The sequence below is a fragment of the Parambassis ranga genome, chromosome 3, assembly GCF_900634625.1.
Source record: "Parambassis ranga chromosome 3, fParRan2.1, whole genome shotgun sequence".
NCBI lineage: Eukaryota > Metazoa > Chordata > Actinopteri > Ambassidae > Parambassis > Parambassis ranga.
The window spans coordinates 21,251,422-21,272,390 of record NC_041024.1 but is presented as its reverse complement, the minus strand read 5'-3'; the positions used below and the strand labels follow the sequence as shown (position 1 = coordinate 21,272,390).

The 20,969-nt window shown below is 40.5% G+C and overlaps 1 long non-coding RNA gene across 1 annotated transcript; it reads right to left on the bottom strand.

The window, feature by feature from the left end:
* Window positions 1-15,506: 15,506 nt before the first annotated feature.
* LOC114433769 (uncharacterized) lies at window positions 15,507-16,321 on the bottom strand. Its single transcript, XR_003670397.1, has 2 exons — window positions 16,195-16,321; window positions 15,507-15,940 (listed from the first exon to the last, which is right to left on the bottom strand). It is a non-coding gene; the product is annotated as an uncharacterized LOC114433769 (long non-coding RNA).
* Window positions 16,322-20,969: the final 4,648 nt, after the last annotated feature.

The following is a 20,969-nucleotide window of genomic DNA, read 5'->3' as shown; positions in this document are numbered from 1 at the left end:
TAAACAGAACTGAAACACAAGGGGAAGATCGAGTTTCAAAATAAAACAGGAAGTGACTAGTAAAACTAAAACTAATACAAACAGAAAATGAACTACAAAATAAAAGACCTGGCTGAAACCATGACAATGACAGTTTGCAAGGGACATAAAAAAAGTTTATTTGCCCTCAAATTTATAAGCATGAACAGCAGATTCAAATCTGTTCAAGTGCAAATGTAATGCAGACATTTGTGACAGCAACAGCTAAAACCTGCTCAGAAGGAAGGATTTATTGATATTTTCAGATACTCTGCACAATATTTGTATTACTGCAAACATAATACATTAACTGTAACATTAGGTGTAATTTGGTGTTGTAAACTTTACCTACACCTAATTTAGAAAAATGTCTTTTCTAAATATCCTACTTAACATACAATGTCCTGCACTATCAATGGGTGTAGCAGCTCTGCGGTTAGGGATGTCCCGATCAGTTTTTTTTTGCCCTCGAGTCCGAGTCTGAGTCATTTGATTTTGAGTATCTGCCGATACCGAGTCCCGATCCGATACTTTCTATAAAGGCACTCATTGCGGCAAAACCCGTGTGTGTGTGTGTGTGTGTGTAGGCCTGTCACAATAACAGATTTTGCTGGGCGATTAATTGCCAAGAGAAATTATTGAGATAAGCGATAATATTGTCAAATCAATGTTCAACTAACATAATGATAATGACATATAATGCAAGTACACCCTTTCAAAGATCAATAAACTTTAATTTCTAAAGAACATTTAACATTGGAAAGGCCCCCAATTATCAACACTATTATTATTGTTATTATTAATGATATTAATATTATTATTATTATGAGTAGTGGTAGGCCTATTACCATAGCTTATCTGAGCATAGTCAATGGAGTTAAGTCAAACCAACTAGCACGTCATGAGCAACAGAGCCAAACAACACGCACTCTACCTGCTGCTGGGAGTGGGCTCACCTGTGCGCACATGTGTTTGTGTGCGCACGCGTTTGCGTGTGTGTATGCGCATCAGCGAATTTTAAAAACGCCACCATGTAGACAGAAAAAAATAAAATATATAATAATAATAATAATATAATATAAAAATAGCAGAGATGGCACAAGAGGACTGGGCAAGAGGACTAGACTGGGTGGCGCCGCCAGTAAGAAGGCAGAGAACTTCACTCGTACAACGCGGACTCTCTCTGATGGCACGTTGTATTCATAAGCATGTTTAGTCTTGTGGTGAATTGTGTGGAAGTGTTGAACCAGTGTTGAGCAGCTTCACAGCTCTCTGTGTTGCTGTAACGTCCAAGCCCTGCAGCACTGTGACGCACCGTGGCGACGCAGACAGCGAGCTGACCGTGGTCTGCTCAGAACATCCCGTAAACGTCACGCAATGAGTTAAAAAAAAATAAGAACTACCTGTTGATTTGACACATTTTAAGACAGAAGCCGCGGGCCATATTAGATCTGACGGCCGGACTTTGCACACTTTATACGCTACGACGCACCAGAGTGACGCCTTTTGTCATCCAGCCTCTTTGGCAGCGAGAGGGGGAGAGAGAGGGAGAGAAAAACAAACAAGCGTGCAAATGTAATTTATTGCGGTTATCGTGCAATTAATTGATTTATTGTTTATCGCGACAGGCCTGTGTGTGCGTGTGCCGCCACACTGGGAGATTTCACACACGCAGCACATCGAGGTCTCGAACCAGGACCTGTCGCACCAAAGGCAGCTGTCATACCCCTGCACTACAAGACACAGAGCCACCCTGCACAGAAGGCGTTAACTTTGACAGCCCTAAAAAGTATATATCCGAGTCCTGATCGGGAGGTAATGTCCGATTCCGATCGAGTCTGAAATCTTCCGATCATGTGATCGGATCGGGACATCCCTATCTGCGGTATTAATGTACACACTATGTTTGCTTTCTATTTTTAAAATTCTAATGAATATGGAGTCTTACAAGACCTATGTGAGGAGCTAATGTTGCTAGCGCTAGCTTAAACATGGTCATCTTTGTATCAAGGCGTGTATGCTAGCTAACGTCGCTACTGCTAGCTTAGCAGCTATTCTTTATATCACCTTGCCTTTGTTTGCCTTACTAGCACATCCAAACTACATGTGTAGTTTGGATGTGATAGAGATGCCAAATTTCCACTACATGATTAAAGGATAGATGCATGAAAATTGGAATATCCATTCTCATTTACTGTGCAAACAGCTGATCAGAAATATTGTAATGTTTTTTTTTAAATATTTAGTGCATGTTATCAGTTATAAAGGGAAGTTTGTTTTTCTGTTTGATTTTGTTTACTTTTGCTGGTTTACATGAAGTGAAGAGAAAAGTTTAGAAACATATTTACATCATGGTTAATATGGTTAGTACTCTGAGCTCTTCTGCACTGTAATTTGTCTTTCTCTGCAGACAATCTCTGCACATGCTCAGTTGCTATGGCGATGATGTCTTTGAAGATTAAAGGCATAAAATGTTTACTTTGATGACATCATAAAATGACAGTTATCATGTGACTTAAAGGTATAAGTGCAAGTCCCTAACTCTATCCTATAGACAATTGCACTAGGAGTCAACACGGCATTTAGCTGCATTACTTGGAATACGTACACATACTGCTGGAAGATTGTTTTGGAAAAGAAAACAGGATGTCGATGACTGATCTTTTTCAAGTTGGAAGCACTCTCCAGGAATCGCACAGGATTGAAAAAGTCCTGGGTGAAGGTGGTTTTGGTGTTGTGGCCCAATGCCGCAATACAAAAACGAACATGCAAGAAGCCGTCAAGATAAACAGAGGAGACGAAAACGCAAAGCTGGCACAATATGAGATGGAAATGTTACGACATCTCTCCTCCCTGGATCCAGATACCTGCAACATTGTTAGGTTTCATGGGTTTTTCGTCCACGAGGACAATGTTTGTCTTCGTTTTGAGCTCCTCGATCAAAACCTGGATGACTATATATGTGAGCAGGACCCTATTCCGCTAGCTGAGATTAAGTCAATTTTGTATCAGCTGGCCACAGCTCTGGTTCACTTGCAGTCAGTTGGGATTATTCATGCAGATCTGAAATCCCTAAATGTCATGGTTGTGGACCGCTTTGATAAACCAATCAAAGTCAAAGTCATTGACTTCGGTCTGGCACAGCTTTCGTCATCGACCACATACGATTACCCTGTACAAACATTCTGGTACCAGGCACCAGAGGTGATCGTGGAAGCTCCGTTTAATGAAGCAATTGACATGTGGACACTTGGTGTGATAGCTGTGGACCTGGCACTTGGAGCATCACCATATCCCGGGGATGACCCCTATGATGTTATGAGATTCATAATAGAAACTCAGGGCCAGCCAGCAGACCACATCCTGGATCGTGGGGCAGCAACCAATCGCTACTTCCAACACCAAACAGACAGCGGACAGCGGTGGAGATTCAAGACATGTGACGAGTTCAGCAATGAGTATGAGTATTGTTCTAAAGAGACAAGGTATTACAAACTCAGCTGCCTTGATGACATTGGAGATATGATGGCAAAGAGGGATGGATACCACCCTGACCAGTCTCTGCTGGTCCAGCTTATCAAGGAGATGCTGCAGCTAGATCCTGATAAGCGTATTAAGCCTTCAGAGGTGTTAAAGCACCCATTTTTTTCAACAAGCCACCCTCCTTCCGCCATAGCAGACACCAGCGATGAGCAGCCTCTCTGGTACCACATTGAAAAATCAGAGATGGCTTCACACAGTGTACCAGATTCAGCTGAGTCCTTGGTTACATGGTTTCAAATCAGGCAAGAAGACAACTCAGCTGCAGACAGTGGAAAAAGTTCAGTTATCTCTTTGGCTGATCTTTTCAAGGACCACCAAGAAGACTGCTCCATAAAAAACCAGGAAGACATTGGCATTGCTACGAGAGGCAGTTCAGAAGAAATTCCATTCATCCGCTGGCATGAAATGTTTAGAGACTACCAAGGAATGGATTTTGAGCTGCTTCTAAGAGAGGGTAACAACGAGCCAGGTGTTGTAAATGCACCAAAGGACTATAGCCCACTAAGCAGTGCCATAGCTACCCCAGAAGTTAATACCCAGCAAGACTGGACAATCTCTACAGCCAGGCCCACCTCACAACAAAATTCAGTTACCGGTACCTCCTTGGCTGATCTTTTCAAGGACATCAGTGAAGATAACTCTATAATGAAACCGGAGGTGAAAAACCATGAGGACATCGGCATTGCTACAACGAGAGGCAGTTCAGAACAAATTCCATTCATCCGCTGGGATGAGATGTTTAGAGACTACCAAGGAATGGATTTTGAGCTGCTTCTAAGAGAGGGTAACAACGAGCCAGGTGTTGTCAATGCACCGGAGGACTATAGCCCGCTAAGCAGAGGCAGTTCAGAAGAAATTCCATTCATCCGCTGGCATGAAATGTTTAGAGACTACCAAGGAATGGATTTTGAGCTGCTTCTAAGAGAGGGTAACAACGAGCCAGGTGTTGTCAATGCACCGGAGGACTATAGCCCGCTAAGCAGAGGCAGTTCAGAAGAAATTCCATTCATCCACTGGCATGAAATGTTTAGAGACTACCAAGGAATGGATTTTGAGCTGCTTCTAAGAGAGGGTAACAACGAGCCAGGTGTTGTAGTAAATGTACCAGAAGGCATCATGGGTGTACAGATGTAGCTCCAGCTATACCCCAAAGCAGCAAAGATCAGTCTGTCTGCACAGACATACCACAAGGCCGCCGACAACAAGAAAACTCTGGATGGTTTAGGCGTGTCATAACTACAGTCATGAACATCTTCTGTAATACCTCCAACAACAACAAAAAAAAAACAAATAAAATATTTTTAAATATAATTTTAAAGAGATTTGAAGGTTATTTACTAGGACTATATAAAGTGTATAAAGTGTCTTTAAATAACAGTATTGAACTGTTCATGAAATCAACAGTTGAAACAGTTGATGAAATCATTATATACTGCAAAAAACAAAACAACAACAACAAAAATAACAAATATAGCAATGCTCATTACCCTCTTACTCCTTTTTCTTAGTGATGTGATTCAGCATTGTCTTTACAGATTCTTGCTCATGAGCTTGGTTTAAAACTCATAATTAGGTTTATTTCTAGACGGGCTTCATATTGAAGCATATTTAGAGGCTCTTGCTTGAACAAGAGTAAGGTAAGGTCAACAAATTACAATTTTGCAGTGCTTCTGTGCTTGGTGCATCTCTGTGTTGGTGTTAGCTCACTGGGACGTTGTCGCTAGCTGCAGGGTTTCCTCTCTGTTTGCCTCCAACAACAAAGAGAATCCACAGATCAACTACTCAAAGAGCACGATGTAAGTTGAAGCCTTGTTTCTCTGCCCTCGCTCTCCCACCTGGCATGTCATAACACATAATACAGTTAGAACAATATTTCTCCCACTAATTCACTGAAAGGAACTATTGTTTATGTTTTTGTAGGGTGCCCATCACTGTGACATAATACCATGAAAGAAATTCTCCACACAAAAATGATAGATTTTGCTGGTTGAAGGTCAAAGTTCTAAGGCCAGTTGGCTGTTATATTGTTATATTTTAAATTCATTTCAGGGTAGAGATGGAAACAGTGTGTCAGGATCTTCCTGCACAACAAATGAACAAAGTACCAAGACTGAAACATCACACGGGACCGGTGATGTCAGTATCATGTGAGAGGCTTTGGGTAATTTATCAAGAGCTGTCTAAGCCTGTCATACCGTCAGTGATTTAAGTTTCACTGCTCCAGTGATATTCTGACACTGTGAATAACTCATGTTACTGTTAAAAAGGCTTTTCACACAGCCGCTCCGTGACCCTGCACTGCAGGACACAATCCGGTTCAGATGATGGATGGATGGATGGACACAGTACTTTGTGATAGGGATGCACATATGTCATGTTACATGCAGCAAGTAGCAGCATTTCTGTTGGTCATTTAGGTCTGATGTGTTGAAGAAGGATAATACACGCGTAAACTAACATTCTTTTCATGCATGGTTATTTGTTACTCTTCGATAAACAATATTTGTAGATTTAAAGTCTTGAAAATTTTAATCAAATGTGCTCTTTTTATGTATTTTTTTGTATTTACTTGACTTAAATAAACGTATTATTATTATTATATTTATATAATTATATAAAACTTATAATTATATAATTAATTATATTTTAATTATATATTCAAAATATAATTAAAATGTTTTTGTAAAAAAAAATGTAAAATGTAAAAATTTTACATGCCACTTTTAAGTAACATTGGCTCACACTCTTGTGTGTGTAGTGTATGAAGCCTTTACATCAACTCAGTGCAGAGGATTTTATCCACTCACATAATGCAATAGGTAAGAAAAAGGCCTATTTATTTAACTATTACATAATAGTTTCCATTTCCCCCATATTGAGATTGCCTGTATCAGATTCATTTGTCAAAATGTTCAGTTGCTTTGTTTCCACTCTCACACACATCATTGCTTGAACAAACACATCCTGCTGGCTTTTAAAATATTAAATACTTACGTATATTTTCTTCCCCTTTGCAACACTGTGTGCACTTGAGAAGGATGGCATTTGTTTTTATTAAATAACAATGTTTTAAATACAGTCATATGAGGGAAATCCTGATAAATCGTATGTATATTTGGAAAAAAAATCACAATATTTGACCTGGAATTATGAAGAAAATTAGCTTTTAAGTGGATATAATGATAATATAAATAATGAAATAATGATGCCTAAGTATCATTAAAGTATCTATCCTGTATTGTGTTGCTGAATTGATTTGGTTCACTCTCCTCATGGTTTAACAAAAGCAGAGCATGAAGCACATTCATATTCAGCCAGTCATATTCATCCAATAACAAACATCTATGGTGCCATGTATTCTTGCCTCGGTTTGGGGATCTGGGCAATGCTCCTCAGGTGCAGGTACCTGAAACAGGAAGCCCAGTGGGAAAGAGGGAGCCAGTGCTTGGCTAAAAGGAAGCCCTCACTGGGTGGTTCTCTCATTCATCCTGCTCTTTAGAATCTGTGCCTTGGACAATAAATTACACCCGGCTCCAGTGACTACTTGGCAGGAGTTTAGACGCTGCTGCATCTTTGTTTGCAGCGAGACATGGCTCAGCCACAATGAACAACACAGCTCTGCTTACATCAATTCAGGGAGAATTACTTTTCATCACTGCTGGTTGAATAGTGATTTCCATGTTGCTGCTTATTATAATGACATAAAAATGACTAAGCTAATTATTCTTTACTCTGCTTCTACACTGGTTTGATTGTTCTTTAATTTAACACAATATGTGTAAATATGGCACATCATAATGAGAGTAGCTATTCAAGTGCAATTGAACAGAAACCCCACTACACAGAAAGATACGTGATTTTCCTTTCCTTTAAGCATGTAATGTGCTGACACAACCAAAAGTGTCAGAAGATAAATATTCATACTTTATGTATAAATAGCTATTAAGTAAGAATATACTTTATCCTTATTTGCCTGTACAAGTATGGAACAGAGCATGGTGGAAATGATGAGAGTGTAGGAGAGGTTGTGAACTGAATTCACACCAAGTAAGCCATAACACAGTCCACTAAGCTACCACTATCATCATCATCACATGATAAGGCATCTGTTTATCCCCCTATGACCAGGGAAAGTTAGACCTGAGCAGTAAAAGGTTATGCCCACAAGGAATATAAGGACATGTATCAGCTGTCAATCAGGTTCCACTACACATTTCTGACAGTAAAGCACCTAATAATCTACAATATAATTCAAATTCTTACATAAAACGTGTATTAAACCACCAAGAACCTCAGTCTCTCAGATCTCTTTAGAAATTCCAATTAGAGATTCAATTTACACATCCTGGCTTCACGTGTAGGTGGAATAAATTATATGATACCTTCAAATAACTGAAACACAGTAGAAAAAAAGGTGTGTGATTTGATTGGGTTAAACAAGGTACATTCTAATTATTCATGCTGTTTGACATTGCAAGGAGAGAACACACATATTGTTGGCCTGTCATTGCCCCCACTCTGCAGCAGTGGATTATCATGTGTTCAAGGTGATGGAGCAGCTGATTGGTGCTGGCTGCTGGTTTGTGCAGATGTCAGACTCTGGGCTACCGTCCAAACACGGCACAATCTTCCCAGTTTCACAGACATCAGATTCATTTTCAGTTTAATCCACAGTAATTGTGGTGCTTGTATTGAGGTTAAGTGTTATTATTATTCACTGTGAACCCCTCTGATTTCACAGATGTAACTGCACCAGCTGCTTTCAGAGGCCCGGCACAACGATCCTCGTCTAAACTATCCTCTTCATTTTAAAATGTATGATGTTTATGTAAATATTGACTATCACATGTAAATATACAAGTAGACTCCAACTTTCTGCAAACGTGATGTAGCTAACTAAAAAAATGCAACCAAGCAATCCAATGCAACCATTGACTGTTTACACAGTCCCCTTTACAGAAAGGGGGCCTTGAAAGGGTTTTCTGCTGCTGTAACATATTCACCTCAGGATTTGAAGTGTTATGTATTCAAGCTAGTATAATATGATGTGTTCTCAATTATTACACCATAATCATTTGTATCCACACTGCATTTTTTAGGTTATTTCTTAGCTATCTACGGGTGAGAGGAGTTGTACACCCTGAACAGGTCTGCACTGTTATATCAAATAAAATATTTATGATAGAAACACACATGAAGCCATGGAGAATGGAAAAGCAAAAGGCACAGTTCACTGGTCCAAATAGTCTCAGCAAATATTATGGCTGATTGCTACATCCAGAAAGTAGGTTCCTCTAATGGATTTTACCTGGAAGCTGTACTGAACTATGTCCATGTTTTACTTAAGGCTAAAATTCCCTTTTTTCTTATCTGAGAGTGGAGTGGATATTCACTTCATAACTGGTCAAACATGTCAATGGGGTTTAACGTCTCTTTAATCGGAGGTCTCCTGAATCAAATGTTGTATTGGATAATGTTACAGTCCACTCCTAGGATAGGAGGCGGAGTGGACCTGCACTAAGACACTGAACGCACACTCAGCGTAAACAGATGTGCTTTGAATTGCGGTCACAAAGAGGACAAGAGCCCTAACTGACAGGTACTCCCTTTGTGGGTATGAGGAGGATTCTGTATGTCTACATACTCTACATGAGTAGTGGTACATGCAAATGATTTTTCTTCTGCATCATAAGGCAACAGGCTGAACAGGTAACCCGTGAATCCACCTGTCAGCTGTGAGTGGTCTCTGATGGGAACTGCAGAGTAAAGAGCACAGAAACATGTATGGCTTCTTCCCAAAAGACTGCATGCTAAAAGTAACTATAGTAGCCCTCCTCCAAAATGGGTCACCAATGATGTTTCTTTGCCTAATACATGGCAAAAGGGCTGTACTGGACTGTCTGTCATCCATGTAAACCCTCCTGTCACAGTCAGCACATACTGAAACGGATAAGGCCAGTTTGTCATGTGGATAAAAAGGTCATTATTAAAGGACACCTTTTAAATAAAATGCCTCAAGGATAAATTGCAATAAGTTTGGTGATGTGCCATTTTCCAAAAGATTGTTTAATTAGTCCAATAGTCTTGATTAATGCTCAGCTTTCGCTGTGCCTTGCTGTAGATATGTCTTGCGAATATCTACAGTGGGCTGTGCGGTCCGAATACATTAAATCACCATTTCCACTCAATGAGTGGAAATGCTTCCTCATTAAAATACACCACTAGCACAATGAATAACCATAATCTGATGAGTGTCTTTTTTAAATAATATGGCTGCTTCACAATTTACCTTCTGTATCAGCGAGTTCTGTACACACCTGGGCTTAAGGTAACAGTTTGGAATAGTGAGACATATGTGAGCATGCTGCTGAACTGAGGGCAGTCTGAATCAGCAACAGCAGACAGGATTGTGCTCTCTGACAGTGTACTGTATGATTCTTTGGCCTGAATTTAACCAAAAGTCAATAAAGTCCAATGATTTCTGTCTCTAAGACCACAATGCATTCACCAGCTATCTGTGGACGTGTAGGAAAAGGGATTTCAAAAGATTAAGCATTAAAAAGATACTGGAATGTTGATGCCACAGCATTTTATGTTGCGTTTTCCCTGTTAAATATCCTCAGAAAAGCCTCCCTGCAGGGATATTTTAGCAAACCACAGCACCCCCCCTGCAGCAGCAGCTCTGCACTAGAGCGGCATCAGAACAGTCAGGTAAATGACTCCTTCATTATGTGTATTCATTTATTTCACCCATGAAATATTCACCCTAAAGAATGACTATTCCGGGTAGACAGTGCCATTTAGTATGCTGCATGGCCTGCGGTTTGGCCCTATAGCTCGCATAATATCCAGGTCTTCATCTTCAAGCCAAAGAAGAAAGCTTTTTATTCTCCATTCCATTTACCAGTCGGATGTAGAACGGCAGGCAGATAAATTAACGCACACTTCTCATCCCCCAGCTGCAGTCAGAAGGCTCATCTGAGCACAGAGATTAGAAGAAGAAAAAAATCCACCATCATATGGAAAATGTTTCATACCGTGGCTTTTCGCTGCAGGCACAGTCAGCAGACTGGAGGGAGGTATCAATCAAACAGGAGAATGAAGCCTGTGATTCAGGCAGAGTGTCAAGTTAAAATAAAATGAATCCATAATAATGATCAATCTCAAACAAATGCTGCAACATCTGAGATGGAAACCATATGGAAAGTTCTGGAGAATCTGGTACACAACATGAGACTCATAATGAGATGCGTTATCTCTGAGGCTGCTGGTGACGGACTGCGAACAAAGGCTTCATGTTTCCAAAAAACTGTTCAAACTCTCTCACTACACCCCCCTCACTTGGTTAGCTCTAAACCAGAAACAAGCCACACAGCATCATCATCAATAGTTCCTTGAAGGCTTTTAGCAATATCCTTGTGAAGCTGCATGGGATTAAAGCTGAAAAACATGATGAATGATTTTTCTAATCAGTTCTGGCTGCTGTTTTTCAAAGTCTCACTTTGGATACTTTTACAGTTCTCCTAAGGGTTACTTATTCACTTTATCACACATTATTTTTTTGTCTCTGTGTTTGTTCGAGCTGTTATTGACTGGATTTGGAGGATGCTCCTCTGGTGGGAATTTTTAAAATAGCCAAAGGGCTTAAAGGATTAAACATGGCAGACCCTGGAAGAAAACCTGTTTCATAAAGCTCAGATACTATACCCCTTTTTAGCACCTCAAAGATTTTTGTTCCATACCCTGACTGGATGATTACATAAACCAGGACAGCAGTAATTTCTCACAACAACAACAACAGGGAACTTTGTATTCTTACTAGAGAAACTGGTCCTTTAATGCAGGCCAGGGAATAAAGAGCATCTGTGTGGGAAGCTGTTGAGGGATCCAGCTTATCCCGACCAGGAGAAAGTAAGGTTGATACTTGGAAGCTAGTGAAATGACAGCTGGGTATGCATCTGGCACCCCCCTGTGGTCATATGTATATATAACATGACTATGTGTTGTTCTCTTTTATGTATTTAATGTTGTGAAATTGTCTGCATTAACCTCAACTAGCCACTGTGCTCGAATCTAATGTTATTGAAAATTAAAGTGATAAAAGTGATGTGAAAGCGTGTGTGTGAGCCAGAAGTGTCATGCTGTTGTTTTTAGAGAAAATCAAGTGCTTTTTGTGTGTGGATGTTTTGGGAGGATGCTGCTGCACAGCTGACTTCTATTGGATAACTGTGCACCTATGCAGATGTTGGTGAGCATTATAAATCTGCTAATAATAAAGATTGATTTGATGGTACCAGTGAGTTCTTTAATATTTAGAAATGCAGGTTATCTTGACATCTACAGGTATTAAAAGGAGCCTTTTCTTTAAGAAGTAACACCCTTGATCGCAGTATACAATTTTACTATATACTAGGCTGTATTGTACAGGGGAACTCATCTCCATGGTAACTTACGGCAGTTAATTTACATGTTCTGCTCAGGAAATCAATCATGAAACAATTTCATGGTGATCATCCAGGACTCTACTTCACCCTAACAGTCCTAAAGGTTTGTTGGATAAAATAATAATATTGGGTACATTCATTTGTTCTTACCAGCTGTTCAAGTGAGTGGGGACATCGTGTGACAACACCACTGTATTTATAGAAGTTCAGATAACTTAGAGAATTAAAACTCAAACACACAATGATAACTGCACCGTCGTCTGCCAAAAATATGCAACTTACTGCCAGCAGTTGAATTTCCTGTCAGATTAGTTGCTGTGTAATATGGGTCCAATACAGAGACAAAGCTTTGAAATAGGGATGAGACCACAGCTCTAATCTGGCTTGTCTCAAAATGTGGGCATTCACTCAAGACGGCTGGAACCAGGCTCAACTCACTGTCTTTCTGCAGACAGAATTAATGAGTGTGACTTCATCACATTGCATGTTAACAATTCAAATGGAAATGCTGGAGCAGAGTCACATGTAATAGGAAGAAGCTGCAGATATCATCACAGTAATCCATAAAAAAAGCAAATTGCATTTATGGTAGAACCATGTTTTTAGGTCTTTCACTTTTGCTCTGCTCTTGATGCAAAAATAAGGATGTGGTTGAGGTTGTGAATTAAAAAACCCTTTCAAAATATTTTTAGTCACGTCTCCTAGAGTGCCAAAGCATGTCCACTGCTGTCGTCCCTCTGTGGAAGCTTTGAGTCATCTCAGGTTCATCCAAAGGGAAAACAAAAAGCTGAGCTGGATGTTTCATGCCTAGAAATGAGTCAGTGGAAAGCAGCACAGGAAGCTCAAGTCAACCTCGACATGACTGGGGAATGTTGTAGATTCTTAGTCTGACAATGATTCACTTCAATCTGCCAGATGAGGGGGGTGATGAAAGAATAATGATGTGGCTGTGTGTGGATCCTCGGAGAACACTTTTTTTAATGATTGTAATGTCAGTTGAATTAGGCTCAAGCACAGTTATTTCAAGCTCCAAAGCTCGGCTGGTCATTTCCCTGTCTGAATCATACCTGCCTTCATTTTTCACCTGTCTGAAACCATAAGCACATCACATAGCATGAGCTAATGAAGTCATGCCGAACACACACGATATCTTATCTTCAGTATATGACTAAATGTTTTTTTGTTTTTAAAAGCTTTTATTATCACAGAACAGAAAGAAGCAGGCTTGTGGTACACTCAGACATCAGGGGGCCTTGTATTTTAGTTAAAGAAAGGAAAACATGCATGATAGTCAACATTTTTTATATGCTAAAGAATCAACTATCGATCATTTAAAAATGTAATGTGAGGTTTGATGGCATCCTTCTTTATTGGGATCCTCCAAACAATGAAAAAATTAGAGCAAGCTGGTAAACAAGTGTGGATTGAGCTCAAAATGTTAACAATGTTAACAAACAGCTCAAGTCTCTTAGAGCAGGAACTGAGGTACACAACATAGATACAATTATACCTTAGGACAGTTATTTGAGAACAAGTTATGTTTGTTTCAGAGCAAATGATCTAATGACTCCTACCAGAGAAGTGGACTGAGGTTTCAGCTATAATGGCTGCAAACATGACACTGCATGACAGTGCTGCTTTATGAGTTTAGAGTTTTCTGCATAAATATAACCTAAAACATAAGCAGATTTTCACACAAGTCTTGACAGTGAAAAAAAGAGAACTCAATCAAAGAAATGAAACAGAAATATTGAACTTTGCCATTTGTCAATTCATCTGTTCAGAGCTGTTTTCAATCACTGTCAGTGACCTGACACCTAAAAACAAGACCTTCAGAAGATAACATAAAAACAGTTGTTGCTGACTGTCAGGTTGGGAACGGTTACATAACTATCTCTTAAAGGTTTGGGCTCCAATAATCCACAGATAGATTGTGTACAAATGGAGGACATTCAAGTCCATTGTTACTGAGTGGTCTAACAATAAGGATCACTCCAAAAATGAGTCATGTAAAAGGCTGAAGGTTACAAATCGACACAGGGTGATCTCTAAGCAGCTAAAGGCCACTCTCACATCTAAAGCTAAAGTTAATGTCCATGAATCCACCATCAGGAGAACACATGGTGTTAGTAGTAACTTTTTGGGCCTAATTTGCTGCATCTGAACCAGGATGACTTCCTAGCATTGATGGAGCTGTGAGTAATGTTGACATAGATATCTGTCTGCGAGCTCAAGACAAACTGGGCTATGCAGCAAGACAACGAACAACTGCAGAATTTGTAGGACACCTCATGAAATTGTCAGGACTTGCACCTGTTCATTACTGGAAAATGGACTAAAATTCCTCCAAGCCATTGTGCAGACACCTTTAGTTGTTGTTATTGCTACTCAGGAGCCACAGATGATGAAGCAAAGGTTCACACACTTTCAAGCAGCACTGTGCATGTGGATGTCAAAATATAAAATATTCTCCTATTCACATATAAGCCCTGTCAGCAAAGGTTCATGGCCTTTATAATAGCCTGTGACTATGCTGGCAAAAGCCATCACTGGGTTTGAATGGTCCAGCATTACCTGAGGATGTCTGGAATGAATGCTTTCATTGTACTGTGTGGTACCTGCTGCAGACCGCCTTCTCACCCTGTTCACCTTCAATTTACTACAGTCATCATGTGGCTGAAATGGTGCTGCACGTAAGAGTGGGGCAGCACGTGAGTGTTCCCTCCCTCTAACTGAGCCACTGTCCACCAGTGCCCTCTAGTGGTAAATGAAATGACATACAGGAGACATTGGACGTGTGCAATGTGTGCAACGGCAACAACAGCAGTACAGTGTATCTCTTTCCTAAAGAACGAACCACAACACCCACAATGGGCTCTATGCATCATTTCCGGGATTGACTTAAGGATGGAACAGTATTTAGAAAACTGTTGCATTCCTCGTTGGCTGAAGTTATTTGTGTATGCAATTATGTGTGGGAGGAGGGCAGTGGGTGTTGAATGTAATCAATGCATCAATTAAAACTATTAATTCCTGCTATTCTTACCATTTTCCTTCTGAATATTCACCCTTTTGTGTGATTAATATTTTTGCACCCCAAACAGAATAAATGTGGTGACACAAAATACATTACAGATATTACCAGAACCCAGGGGTGAGACCAGCAGGACTTTCAATTTTCATGTCTTTCTCCTCAGAGGAGCCCACCAATAACCGTGACAGTTGCATTAGTTTAGCTTTAAATTACATAGAAATGACCATATCTCAGCCCAAAATTATGTTTAGGGGATCAAAAATAAAAACATTTTCTGCCCATCATTCAGTAATTTGATACACTTACAAAATTAAAAAATGATTTTTTTAATCATCTTTAGAAGAAAACAACAGATCCAGCATGTAGTTCACCATGTTGACACTTCAAATTGTATTTTTTTCTTTTTATAAAAGTATTATTGTCTCTCTTATGACTTGAAACTACAAAAAAACACACAATCACATGTGTTTCATTTGAACTGTGGCTTTCACATTTATTATACAGTAATACAGGTTCAGCAGCACTCTTTGAAAACATATGCAAACTGATGTAAACAATTTAACATCTACACAAAGTAGTTGCTAATCATCAGTCATATGTCTAATCTATATGCTCATCAAAGGTCCAATATTAGTCCAGCTCATGCCAGAGCACACTGAACGGCATTGTGCATGTGATCCTGCCCTGTTTGCGTCAGCTCTCCGGCTCGTGTTGCTTAATTCTTTGCTAAACCCCCAGCGTTCTGCTCTCCAGTGAAGCCACAACAGGGCTGGTGTTACACACCGCAGTAAGTAGCGTGTTGTTAGCTTTTAGGAGGTGATGGAGGCCATATTGTTGGGGCTCAGGATTTCAATCCAGTAACCACCAGGGTCCTGAATGAAAGCCAAGCCTTTCATTTCACCTGAGAAAAAATAACAGAAGGCAGAAGGAGGGAGATGAATGATGACGTAAATATTGTCTTGTATAAATGTCTTCTGACTGGCACTGCATAAGTACTCAAAAGGCTGTTCCCACAGTCACTTCATATAGGCCTATACATGAGACATGCATGCAACAGTTAAACCTCTGACTTTCACAATCCTCTGTACAAAGACAAGGCAGATTGTAACAATTCTGGAATATAAATAGGTAGAATAAAAGCTACATAAAACTCACGTTTGTGTCCGTGGAGTCCTGAAGTATAATGAATGAATTCCCCGCTGATAAAAACAAGTAATCTTTTTTTTTCTGGAGTTCTGTGCCGTGTTCTGTTCTCCCTCCGCTGTGCGCGTCCGCCGCTCTGTGGGCGCGGTCACGAGCATCTCCGCATCTCCCGGCGGCGTCAGTTCACTGAGCCCCGGCAAAGTTTCTAAATTTAAACCCGACCAGAACAAATGTAATGAGACACAGCCTCTCCCATCAGCACGGCCGCCGTGAAGACCACACCAAGACCTGCTCTGATCCAACGTATGGAACTGGTCCGCCAGCCTGAATGTTCATACACGAGTGGGCAAAATTTATATATATATATATATATATATATATATATATATATATATATATATATATATATAAACCATATGTGAGCCTGATGTTTACATTTACATTTTTTACATTTTAGGACCATGTGTTGATGTTGTGCATGACAGGTTTTCTTTACCTGTCAAAGTAATAGCTTCAGAGACATTTTCCAGTCTTACATCAGGATTCCATTAGCAGCAGAGCTCAAACATAGAAATAATGGAAGAATGTTTTCCATCTGCTTTGAGGTCTGAAATGAACATGAGCAGCCACGCACTGTTTTCACTTATCCTGCCCAGGTAATGCTGATACAATGACCATATACCCATCAAAGCAAGGCTTTATAGAAACCTGCTGCTAATATTTATGTTCAACCAGTGATGCCAAACAATAAGAGTTTAGGTCATGTTTAATAAATAACTATTAGTAAAAATCAGTTCAATTCAATATATATTTTTTATTTATTCTACACAGGTATTGATCGAGTTAAGTTTGCTCTATACACCGAGTAGAGTTTAATTAGATTTTATCAGGAATGTAAAACATCTAGAACATGGATGGATTTTACTCACTGGGATTTATTTCACTCACTTTTCACCCCCACTGTATTTTGCAGGTTCACCAACAGTCTGTATGACCTCCCTATAACGCCTGGGCATGTTACTGATAAGGCGGTGGATGTTCTACTGAGGGATCTTCTCTCAGACCTGGATTAGAGCATCAGACAACTCCTGGACAGTCTGTGGTGCAATGTGATGTTGGTGGATGGAACGAGACATGATGTGCCAGATGTGCTGGATTGGATTCAGGTCTGGGGAACGGGCAGGTCAGTCCATAACATCAATGCCTTCATCATGTAGGAACTGTTGACACACTTCAGCCACATGAGGCCTAGCATCGTCATCATCAGAAGGAACCCAGGGCCCACTGCACCAGCATGCTCTCACAATGGGCCTGATGATCTCATCCTGGTACCTAATGGCAGTCAGGGTACCTCTGGCTAGCACATGGAGGGCTGTGCGTCTCTAGACTCTGTCATGTCTGTCACATGTCACATGTGCTCAGTGCGAACCTGCTCTCATCCGTGAAGAGCACAGGGTGAACAATCTTGTTCTCTAGAAATCACCCGGCACAGTGTTGGGCTGTAAGCACAAGCCCCACTTGTGGACGTCGGGCCCTCATACCACCCTCATGGAGTCTGTTTCTGACGGTTTCAGCAGAAACATGCATATTAGTGTCCTGCTGGAGGTCATGTTACAGGGCTCTGGCAGCGCTCCTCCTGCTCCTCCTTGCACAAAGGAGGAGGTAGCGGTTCCTGCTGCTGGGTTGTTGCCCTCCTACGGCCCCCTCCATGTCTCCTGGTGTACTGGCCTGTCTCCTGGTGTCTCCTCCATGCTCTGGACACTGTGCTGACAGACACAGCAAACCTTCTTGCCACAGCTCTCATTGATGTTCCATCCTGGATGAGCTGCACTACCTGAGCAGCTTGTGTGAGTTTAGACACCACCTCATGCTACCTCTAGGGGTGAGAGCACTGACAAAATGCAAAAGTGGTCAAACATCAGGCAGAAAAGATGAGAGCAGAGAAATGGTCTGTGGTCAGCACCTGCAGAGCCTCTGCTTTATAGGGCTTGTCTCTCATTTCCACCTGTTCTCTGCTCCATTTGCACAACAGCAGCTGAAACTGATTCACAATCAGTGTTGATCCTAACTGGACAGGCTGATTCCACAGAGGTGTGACTGACTGGGAGTTACACTGAGTTCTTTAGGTGTTATTTCTTTGGGCAGTGAACTTTATTCACTGCACTGTAAGTTTCAATGGAGCTGTAGTGGCAGAAGAAGCAAATGGCGGCGATCTGAGCCTCACATATTTCATCGACAAAAATTCCTCTGTATTTACAATTTTAGTCTTTAATGTTTACATAATTAGTTGTTAATACATATTTAATGCCCTATAATTAGAAAATAGCACCTTTCCACAGCAAAACTACAACAGAGTACGTGCAGTTTTTTTACTATTTCTTTTGATACATGTGTTTTTTTTATCTATAGGCTCACTGTAAAATGTAATTTGTTGACCTTACTTAAAAAAAATAAGGAAACCGATTGCCTCAAAATTTCAAAGTTAAGTATGTCTATAACTTTAAGCTGTTAAAGCTCAAAATAACTGTGTTAAGACTTCTTAGTAAATGTAAGTTTAGGTAAATGTAAATGTTCACTCGAAAACTCACTGGGGAAATCACAAGAGCAGAAGGCTACTTGGACAGCTGTGTCGCAGGATAACTCACAAAACGAACTGCAACAAGGGGCAGGAAACACACAGGCTTTATACACAGGAGGGCGGGAAGACAATTGGAAACAGGTGAAGCACATTAGGGCGGAGCAGGTAATCACAGGCGGGGGAAGGGAGCACACATGAGGAAGGGGAAGTAAACAGAACTGAAACACAAGGGGAAGATCGAGTTTCAAAATAAAACAGGAAGTGACTAGTAAAACTAAAACTAATACAAACAGAAAATGAACTACAAAATAAAAGACCTGGCTGAAACCATGACAATGACAGTTTGCAAGGGACATAAAAACAGTTTATTTGCCCTCTAAGAAAACATTCAAATTTATTAGCATGAACAGCAGATTCAAATCTGTTCAAGTGCAAATGTAATGCAGACATTTGTGACAGCAACAGCTAAAACCTGCTCAGAAGGAAGGATTTATTGATATTTTCAGATACTCTGCACAATATTTGTATTACTGCAAACATAATACATTAACTGTAACATTAGGTGTAATTTGATTCATAATGTAACAGTTTTTGTTGTAAACTTTACCTACACCTAATTTTTCTAAATATCCTACTTAACATACAATGTCCTGCACTATCAATGGGTGTAGCAGCTCTGCGGTTAGGGATGTCCCGATCAGTTTTTTTTGCCCTCGAGTCCGAGTCTGAGTCATTTGATTTTGAGTATCTGCCGATACCGAGTCCCGATCCGATACTTTCTATAAAGGCACTCATTGCGGCAAAACCCGTGTGTGTGTGTGTGTGTGTGTGTGTGTGTAGGCCTGTCACGATAACAGATTTTGCTGGGCGATTAATTGCCAAGAGAAATTATTGAGATAAGCGATAATATTGTCAAATCAATGTTCAACTAACATAATGATAATGACATATAATGCAAGTACACCCTTTCAAAGATCAATAAACTTTAATTTCTAAAGAACATTTAACATTGGAAAGGCCCCCAATTATCAACACTATTATTATTGTTATTATTAATGATATTAATATTATTATTATTATGAGTAGTGGTAGGCCTATTACCATAGCTTATCTGAGCATAGTCAATGGAGTTAAGTCAAACCAATTAGCACGTCATGAGCAACAGAGCCAAACAACACGCACTCTACCTGCTGCTGGGAGTGGGCTCACCTGTGCGCACATGTGTTTGTGTGCGCACGCGTTTGCGTGTGTGTATGCGCATCAGCGAATTTTAAAAACGCCACCATGTAGACAGAAAAAAATAAAATATATAATAATAATAATAATATAATATAAAAATAGCAGAGATGGCACAAGAGGACTGGGCAAGAGGACTAGACTGGGTGGCGCCGCCAGTAAGAAGGCAGAGAACTTCACTCGTACAACGCGGACTCTCTCTGATGGCACGTTGTATTCATAAGCATGTTTAGTCTTGTGGTGAATTGTGTGGAAGTGTTGAACCGGTGTTGTGCAGCTTCACAGCTCTCTGTGTTGCTGTAACGTCCAAGCCCTGCAGCACTGTGACGCACCGTGGCGACGCAGACAGCGAGCTGACCGTGGTCTGCTCAGAACATCCCGTAAACGTCACGCAATGAGTTAAAAAAAAATAAGAACTACCTGTTGATTTGACACATTTTAAGACAGAAGCCGCGGGCCATATTAGATCTGACGGCCGGACTTTGCACACTTTATACGCTACGACGACTACCACCAGAGTGACGCCTTTTGTCATCCAGCCTCTTTGGCAGCGAGAGGGGGAGAGAGAGGGAGAGAAAAACAAACAAGCGTGCAAATGTAATTTATTGCGGTTATCGTGCAATTAATTAATTTATTGTTTATCGCAACAGGCCTGTGTGTGCGTGTGCCGCCACACTGGGAGATTTCACACACGCAGCACATCGAGGTCTCGAACCAGGACCTGTCGCACCAAAGGCAGCTGTCATACCCCTGCACTACAAGACACAGAGCCACCCTGCACAGAAGGCGTTAACTTTGACAGCCCTAAAAAGTATATATCCGAGTCCTGATCGGGAGGTAATGTCCGATTCCGATCGAGTCTGAAATCTTCCGATCATGTGATCGGATCGGGACATCCCTATCTGCGGTATTAATGTACACACTATGTTTGCTTTCTATTTTTAAAATTCTAATGAATATGGAGTCTTACAAG